The sequence below is a fragment of the Peromyscus maniculatus genome, chromosome 14 (assembly GCF_049852395.1).
Source record: "Peromyscus maniculatus bairdii isolate BWxNUB_F1_BW_parent chromosome 14, HU_Pman_BW_mat_3.1, whole genome shotgun sequence".
Classification (NCBI taxonomy): Eukaryota; Metazoa; Chordata; class Mammalia; order Rodentia; family Cricetidae; genus Peromyscus; species Peromyscus maniculatus.
Window position 1 is genome coordinate 23,058,059 of NC_134865.1, and position 8,231 is coordinate 23,066,289.

The 8,231-nt window shown below is 37.1% G+C and overlaps 1 non-coding gene across 1 annotated transcript; it reads left to right on the top strand.

Moving 5' to 3' along the window:
* Nucleotides 1-7,483: 7,483 nt before the first annotated feature.
* On the top strand, nucleotides 7,484-7,590 carry LOC121822645 (U6 spliceosomal RNA). Its single transcript, XR_006063815.1, has one exon. It is a non-coding gene; the product is annotated as a U6 spliceosomal RNA (small nuclear RNA).
* The last annotated feature ends 641 nt before the right edge of the window (nucleotides 7,591-8,231 follow it).

The window sequence follows — 8,231 nt, forward strand, 5'->3', positions numbered from 1 at the left end:
TTTCCTATTTTAGTTACTAACAAGTTAGACTATAAGATATTTGCAAACATATTTTACTGCAAAGAAAAGATGCTTTTGTTGGCAATATAATTGTAGTGACTAACTAGAATGTACTTCTACTTCAATTTTTTTCCAAACTATTTTATTTAATACTTCAACATAGATCATTCATGCTCACAAAGTTCCCTTTATGTGCTCACACCCATTCTCTTTGTGTGTCCTATATTTTCTGCTTCTCATTCATGTATTTATATACTTGGAATCATCAGATTGACTTCCTATTTTCTGGTCTTTTGATTGGCCAGTAAACTAGAATAAATTTATTTGAGCTCTAGGAAGACCTGCCAGTTAACTTATCCACATATCCATTGGGTTTCTGTTCCTGGTTTCATGATCTATTCATGGTTATATCTATATTGTTTAATGTTACCCATTGATTTTCTTCACTAGTGCAGATGGAAAGAAAGGTGGGAAGGCCTTATTGTGTGGATATGTAAGAGACATGTAGACATCCTTAATCACTGTATAGAAAAGAGCCACTCAGGAAAAACAGCAGTTTGAACAGTCATATTGCACTCAGAATTGTTCATTATGGTAGTTAATGTATATACCACTAATAATGCTAGGCCAGTTTCTTATTTCAGTTTATTGAAGACTGACAATGTTGATTACCTTCAGTAACTTCCCTAAATTACTTATTTTTAGTAATTTGAAATTTTGAGCATGAAATTTGTGCATGAGCATTCTATGTATATATATCCATATACACACAGATACATACACACACACACACACACACACACACACACATATATATATATATATATATATATATATAATCACTACCTCCCTCTTCTGACTTCTTCCATGCCATGACATCTTGCAAATTTATATCTCTTCAAATTATTACTACTACATGTATACACATATACACATACATAATTGACTGAGTCCATTTAGCATTGCTGGTATATACATGTGTCAGTGCTGATAATTAGCATTGCATAAACTATGCATGAGTTCATCCCAGAAAGAAACATTCACCAACTCTCAGGAGCCTCTGACCACCTATAGCTCTTCGGATTGGGGTAGATACAAACACAAGTTCTCTTGTCAAGTTTGATGTGTCAACTGGTACTGTCATTATGCTAGACCTGTTTAGGTAACCATATAGTTAAGCTTTTAAGGGTATATTATTCTGATTGTGTCTAGGAGACACTATCTGGAAGCAGACATCCTGGGCTTCTCATTCTTATAATCTTTCTTTCTCTTCTTCCATGATTTTCCCACATATCAGATATATTGGTTGCATTTTGATGTTGTCCTTTTTTCCTATATTAAATTTACCTGATTCTTTACTGTATCTTTGCCAATCCTGGTTATATTCATCTGTTCCTATGTTTTTTTTTAAACAAAGTCATTAATACTCAGTTCTCATTTCTGGAATAATTCAACAAGATCATGCAAAGGGACTATGGAATCCATATGAAGTGATGCATCTAATTATCCAGGTTCCAAAGGTTTTGTATCTGAGTCCCTGTATTTCAGTCTGTTCAAGTGGATGAGTTATGATAAGGAACAAGTCCACTCATTTATCCATCTTGAATATTGTCTTAATGCCATCCATGAAAATGTTCAAAATGACTTGCAGTTTTTCATGTTTAATGTGTATATTTTATAAACTATTATTTATATAAATTACCATATCCCCCAAACTGATAAATTACCAGCTACAGAGACTCCTGACTTAGTTTCAATCATTCACAGACTGTTTCACACTTGCATTGCAGCAAATTCAACTCTTTATTCTCAGTTTCATCATCATTATATATATATATATATATATATATATATATATATATATATATATAATTTTACAGTACCATTCAGTTCTACATATCAGCCACGGGTTCCCCTATTCTCCCCCCTCCCACCCTCTCCCCTTACCCCCAGCCACCCCCCATTCCCACCTCCTCCAGGACAAGTCCTCCCCCGAGGATTGCGATCAACCTGGTAGACTCAGTCCAGGCAGGTCCAGTCCCTTCCTCCCAGACTGAGCCAAGTGTCCCTGCATAAGCTCCACTCTGAGATACCACCTTACACCTGTTAGAATGGCTACGATCAAAAACACCAATGACAACCAATGTTGGAGAGGATGTGGAGCAAAGGGAACACTCCTCCACTGTTGGTGGGAATGTAAACTTGTACAAGCACTGTGAAAATCAGTATGGTGGTTTCTCAGAAAATTAGGAATCGAACTAACTCAAGACCCAGCCATCCCACTCTTGGGCATATACCCAAGGAATGCTGATTCATACCATAAAGATACATGCTCAGCTATGTTCATAGCAGCACTATTTGTAATATCCAGAACCTGGAAACAACCTAGATGCTCATCAACGGAAGAATGGATGGAAAAAATGTGGTACATATACACAATGGAGTACTACTCAGCAGAGAAAAACAATGAAAGCATGAAATTTGCAGGCAAGTGGATGGAACTAGAAAAAATCATCCTGAGTGAGGTAACCTAAACCCAGAAAGACAGCCATGGTATGTACTCACTCATAGGTGGATTCTAGATATAAAATAAAGAACAATCAGATCATCATCATTTTTAACAGTCATTTATAAGTCAAGAATTCTAAGAGATTAGTGGTGTGCTAGGATTTAGGAAGCCTCTGAAAACTCTGTTTTTAAGTGTTAACCTATCAAAAGGAAATACTACATTTTATTAATTTCAATAAAAAATAATATACTCAAATTGGGTTTAAAGAGAAATAAAATAGAATTAGGTAGTTTCGCTTTAATATCCAAATAAATGGCTCACTGTTTTGGGTGAAGATTTTGTAAGTATTTTGTATCCTAAATTTAGTGATGGTTAGTACAACAGGCCTTCTTATAATTTTTAAACAATTACTTCAGATAATTCTGACTTACAAATAGACAAACACAACTGTTCATAGACCATCACAAATTATTCTGTTAATAATTTAAAAATATTATTAAATAATTTGATAGAATAACTTGTATGAAAATAAAAATGCCTGTCTCTTGCTATACTCATCACTAGGCTGAGTAATTACATTGTGGCATCCTTATCATCATCCATATTATAGCAAAGTCAAAAGAAATGAAACCAAAAAATCATAGAATAAGAGGCTACTTCTATCTCTTTCTTAATCAGTGAATAAAGAAAATTTATTTCCTCCACCAAGGCAAGGTCTCCCATGGGGAGTCTGCAGAGACTGGTACATTCAGTAGAGGCAGGTCCAAGCCCCTCCCCCTGCATTAAGGCTGTGCAAGGTGTCTCACTATAGGTAGTGGGCTCCAAAAAGCCAGCTCATGTACCAGGGATGGATTCTGATCCTTCTGCCAGGAGGACCCTTAAGCAGATCAAACTGCACAACTGTCTCAATTATGCAGAGGGCCTAGTCCTATCCCATATAGGCTCCACAGCTTTTTGTCTACAGTTAATGAGTTCCCACTAGTTTGGTTTGGTTGTCTCTAGAGGTTTCCCCTTCATGATCTTGATGCCCCTTGCTCATAGAATCCCTCTTCTCTCTCTTCAACTAGACTCCTAGAGCTTGGTCTGGTGCTTGGCTTTGGATCTCCATATCTGCTTCCACCAGTTACTGAATGAAGGCTCTATGATGACAGGGTGGTCACTGATCTGATTACTGGGAAAAGCCAGTTAAGGCATCCTCTCCACTATTGCTAGTAGGTGGGTTAGGGAGGAAAGGCAGGAAGGGTAGGAGAAGGGAAAAGAGGGGGATCTGTGATTGTTATGTAAAATGAATTTAAAAATTCCTTAAAAAGTAAATAAGCAGAAAGAAAAGCTATTTCACAGTTTCAAGAATGTTCCCTCATATGTAAACTGTAGATTGAAAATATGATAATCTCAAATTGGAAATTCTGGTAAATATCATAAGTGAGTGTCTGTCTAGGGTGCAGAAAAACAATAAAAATTAGTGTCAATGATTTTTTTTTAAATATTGAGAATTTAGTATATAAACTATATTTATAAATATATATGCATATATATATGCATATATATATATATATATATATATATAATTTCAGTAACCTTCAACCCTCACTACTCCATCTCACTCTTCACTCTCCCACTGTAATTATTTTTCTTATCCCATCCCCCTGCTTGTACGCTGATATGTTCTTGATAACACCAGACTCAATGTTTAATTACTGTAAGCAAGGGTTGTGAGTTATTTGCTGGACTAAGTAAGGGCAACATAACAGTGGCTGCACCACTGAAAACTGATGCACCTTCTCCCAGGAATCATTAACTTCCATGGACTCTCAGGGAGGGGTGAGGCCTAGTGAACCCCTCCACAATGCATAATGGAGTTTTAAATAATCCTGTGCAGATCTCGTGCAAATAACAACAGTGCCTTGGGTTTTAGAGTCCAATGGTCATGTCATGTCCAGAAGTATTTTCTCAGCACTCACGATCTGGTTGGTAAATTCTTGCTGTATCTACTTAATGTTCTCTGAGCCTTGGAGAGGGTGATACAGATGCTGTGTTTAGGGCAAAGCACACAAGAGTCCTTTCTTCTCACCACACTGACTAACTGTGAATCTCTGCATTAACTGCTGCCCACTGTAAAAAAGGAAGCTCCTATGACAAAGGTGGAGGGCTGCATTAATCTATGGGTATAAAAGAGTACATAGAAGGGAGTTTGACAACATATTTGTTTAGCAGAGAACAATAATAGGTTTTAGCCTTGGGCCAATGACCTACCTAGCTATGGGCTCCTGACCAAGTTTAGAGTATCAAGCATGGATTACCAAGCATACGTTTTTACTTGTGGAGCCAGATTTAGGTGGAATCAGAAAGTCAGAGAGCTGCTTATCATCTCACAGGGGTCATTTCACTATTGCACCAGTAGATCCACCTTGCCAGGCAGAGTCCACTGCAGGGAGGGACAATCTCAGGCTTCTTTTCCCATACAGATCTCATAGGGCCTTGAAGAACTACAAAAACTAGTCAGGGGGTAACATTTTTTCCAAAGTGTCACTGATAACCTACACATTTAAAGTATGAAATCAAATTTATTCCAAAGTTTCAAAGTAGTTGAAATAGTATTCTCTATGACTTCATCATCTTTTATTTTTTTGCCTTCAAATGACTATCTCACTTTTTTTTTCTTCCAACAAGCATTAGCAAATCACAACAATGTGCCAAATAATGTGTTTGGTAGAGAACAATTGTACTGTTTCTCTCTTCTTGTATAATAAATTAACCAAAACTTAATGCCATAAACCAATTAATATTTTTATTAAGTCCATCTGACAAATTTAATAACTTCCTAGTGGTTTCAAATCTGTCTCTGTAGGGGTGGTTGTCTCTGCCTTACCCTGAAGCACTGCCCCTAGTGAGGCAGCAGGTAACTGCTAGGAACCTGCCCCCACCTGGGGTGTGGCCCTGACAAGGACCCCTTAAGAACTGGCATGAGTTATGTGTTCTCTCTTTGTCTCCTCGTGGTTTTGGATGCTGGTACTGCAGATCAAGGCAGAGCTCTCCTGAGGACCTCATTGGACCATGCCCCACCCCTCCAGGATTCAGCAACCAACTCCTTTATTCTTGTTGTGAGTTAAACCCCAAATAAAGCCCTTTGACCATCAAATAGATTCTGTGGAATTATCTCATTCTGTCTCATAGACTGTGTGGAGCTATCAGCTGAAGGCAGGTCACCACTGTCAGATATACCTAGTCTAGCTGCTGTACTCAAGTTATTTTCACCACAAATCCCTTGACAAGAGGCTCCAATCGCTTACCAGTTAGTAATAGGTAAATCTGTTCCTCAAGATTTCCTCAAGGCATAACAGTATACAATATGATCTTAAAGCATATAGGTAGCTTATCAAAATCCAACAAGAGTTATGAAAATAAACACTGCACTGGCAAAAACACAGGCTGTTTACACAGTCTCTTTCAGATCAAGCTGGTATTGCTTCTGCAAATATAAATATTTTAGAATTTGGTGGCTGTCCTGTTGGTCTTATTGTGCCAAAAGTCCCAGCAATAAATCTGTTTGATGTGTCTAGAACATTTTCCTTGTTAACTGTTCCCAAGGAGTCCTTCCGGAAAACTTGCCAGTCACTCCATACTTTGATGTAGAGATGTAGTGAAGTGCTCCCCAGAAATAAGAAGCCCTTTGTTTTATAAAGGAATCTACAACCCTGGTCTTGCTTCTCTTTTCAGAGGATGTTTCTTGATGCTGTTTCCATCTGCAAACATTAATAAATTCAGAGCAATTGAGTGCTTCAAGAGTACTTTATCTTTCTCTTGTAACATTGTAAGAAGAATCCAAGTGGCTTCTTCAATATTTGATTTGAAAAGTTCCAGAGCTGTATATCCAAGCTGGTTGGGTACATTTTCTATTCCCTAACATTGTTTTGATTTATAATTCCTGCTAAACTTTTTGATAGTATATGGAAGATTCCCTTCTTTGCAGTTTCTAGTAGAATTTTGATGTCTGTTTTCTACTCCCAAACACTGCAACCACATTTTACATAGGGTTTCTTCAAGGCTTTTGACATCTTCATTTTATTTCCTGTCAAACTAGTTTATAGCTACAGCTCAGTTCCAAAATGGATCCGAGAATTTTCACTTTCTTCATAGGGAACTAGTATTGAGACCACTTCCAGGTCACAACATTTTTGTTATTTATGTCTCAGACTTACAAGTTGCAGTTGTCATTTTGGTTACATTCCATTTGTTAGAAGAGAGTCATACATATAGCCATATTCAACCTCAGCTTACTCTTGGAGGGAACATGTCAAAGTATTTGATTTGTGAGAATATTACAAAACACTAGAGAAGCAAGTTGTTAATAATGCATGTCCTTTTACTTCAAGGCTGTCATAAGTAGAAAGCAACAAATATATAAATAAGCCTGATAATATAAAAAAAATCACTATAATTGATTTATTAGTGATCTTTCAGGTACAGAGAAAGTAATTTGAATGTCGCTTTCATCAGTTGGTAGACTTTAATAGTGAGCAGGAAGAAACAATTCAAAGAAGTTGGGAAATAGTGTTCTAGACAAAGGAGTGTAAGTATGTCAAAGAAGTATGAAAAACATGATTACATTGCAGTATGGAATTATGGTCCATTAGAAATAGGAACTCAAGTATTGAGGCATCCTGAGACATAGCCATGTACGTTGTACAGTTGTGAAGAGAATTGCATACTGCAAAGAAGAGTCCAGCCTCAAAGCTCAGTGTTTAATTTTACAAGAATGTTCCTTTGAAGCTTTGTATTTAATTACAAAATGAATATGGCCTTTAATGCTTTCCAAGGTAAATCTATATTTATTATAGTTTACTTCATACTAAGTACATTTCTAGAGTAGATATAGTTGCTCTTGTTTAGGCAGAATATTGGTGTGGGACACCTATGAGTTGTCTGTGAAGAGTTAGCACAATTAGGTGACATGCATTTGAAAAGTTTATTTTGGTGCTCGCTTCGGCAGCACATATACTAAAATTGGAACGATACAGAGAAGATTAGCATGGCCCCTGCGCAAGGATGACACGCAAATTCGTGAAGTGTTCCATATTTTTCTGAGATCAAAAAATAATGAATGGGACCTCCTGAAACTGAGAAGCTTTTATAGGGTAAAGGACACGGTAAATAAGACAAAACGATAGCCTACAGAATGGGGAAAAAATCTTCACCAACCATACATCTGACAGAGGGATGATCTCCAAAGTATATAAAGAATTCAAGAAGCTAGACAATCCAATTAAAAAATAGGCTACAAAGCTAAACAGAATTCTCAACAGAAGAATCTCAAATGGCTGAAAGACATTTAAGGAATTGTACAACATCCTTAGTCATCAGAGAAATAAAAGTCAAAATGACTCTGAGATACTGTCTTACACCTGTCAGGATGGCTAAAATCAAAAATACTGATAACAGCTTATGTTGGAGAGGATGAGGAACAAGAAGAACACTTCTCCACTGTTGGTGGGAGTGCAAACTTGTACAGCCACTTTGAAAATCAGTATGGCAGTTTCTCAGAAAATTGGGAATCAATTTACCTTGAGACCCATCTATACCACTCTTGGGCATATACCCAAGGAATGCTCGATCATACCATAAGGACACATGCTCAACTAGGTTCATAGCAGCATTATTCGTAATAGCCAGAACCTGAAAACAACCTAGATGCCCCTCAATTGAAGAATGGATAAAGAAAGTG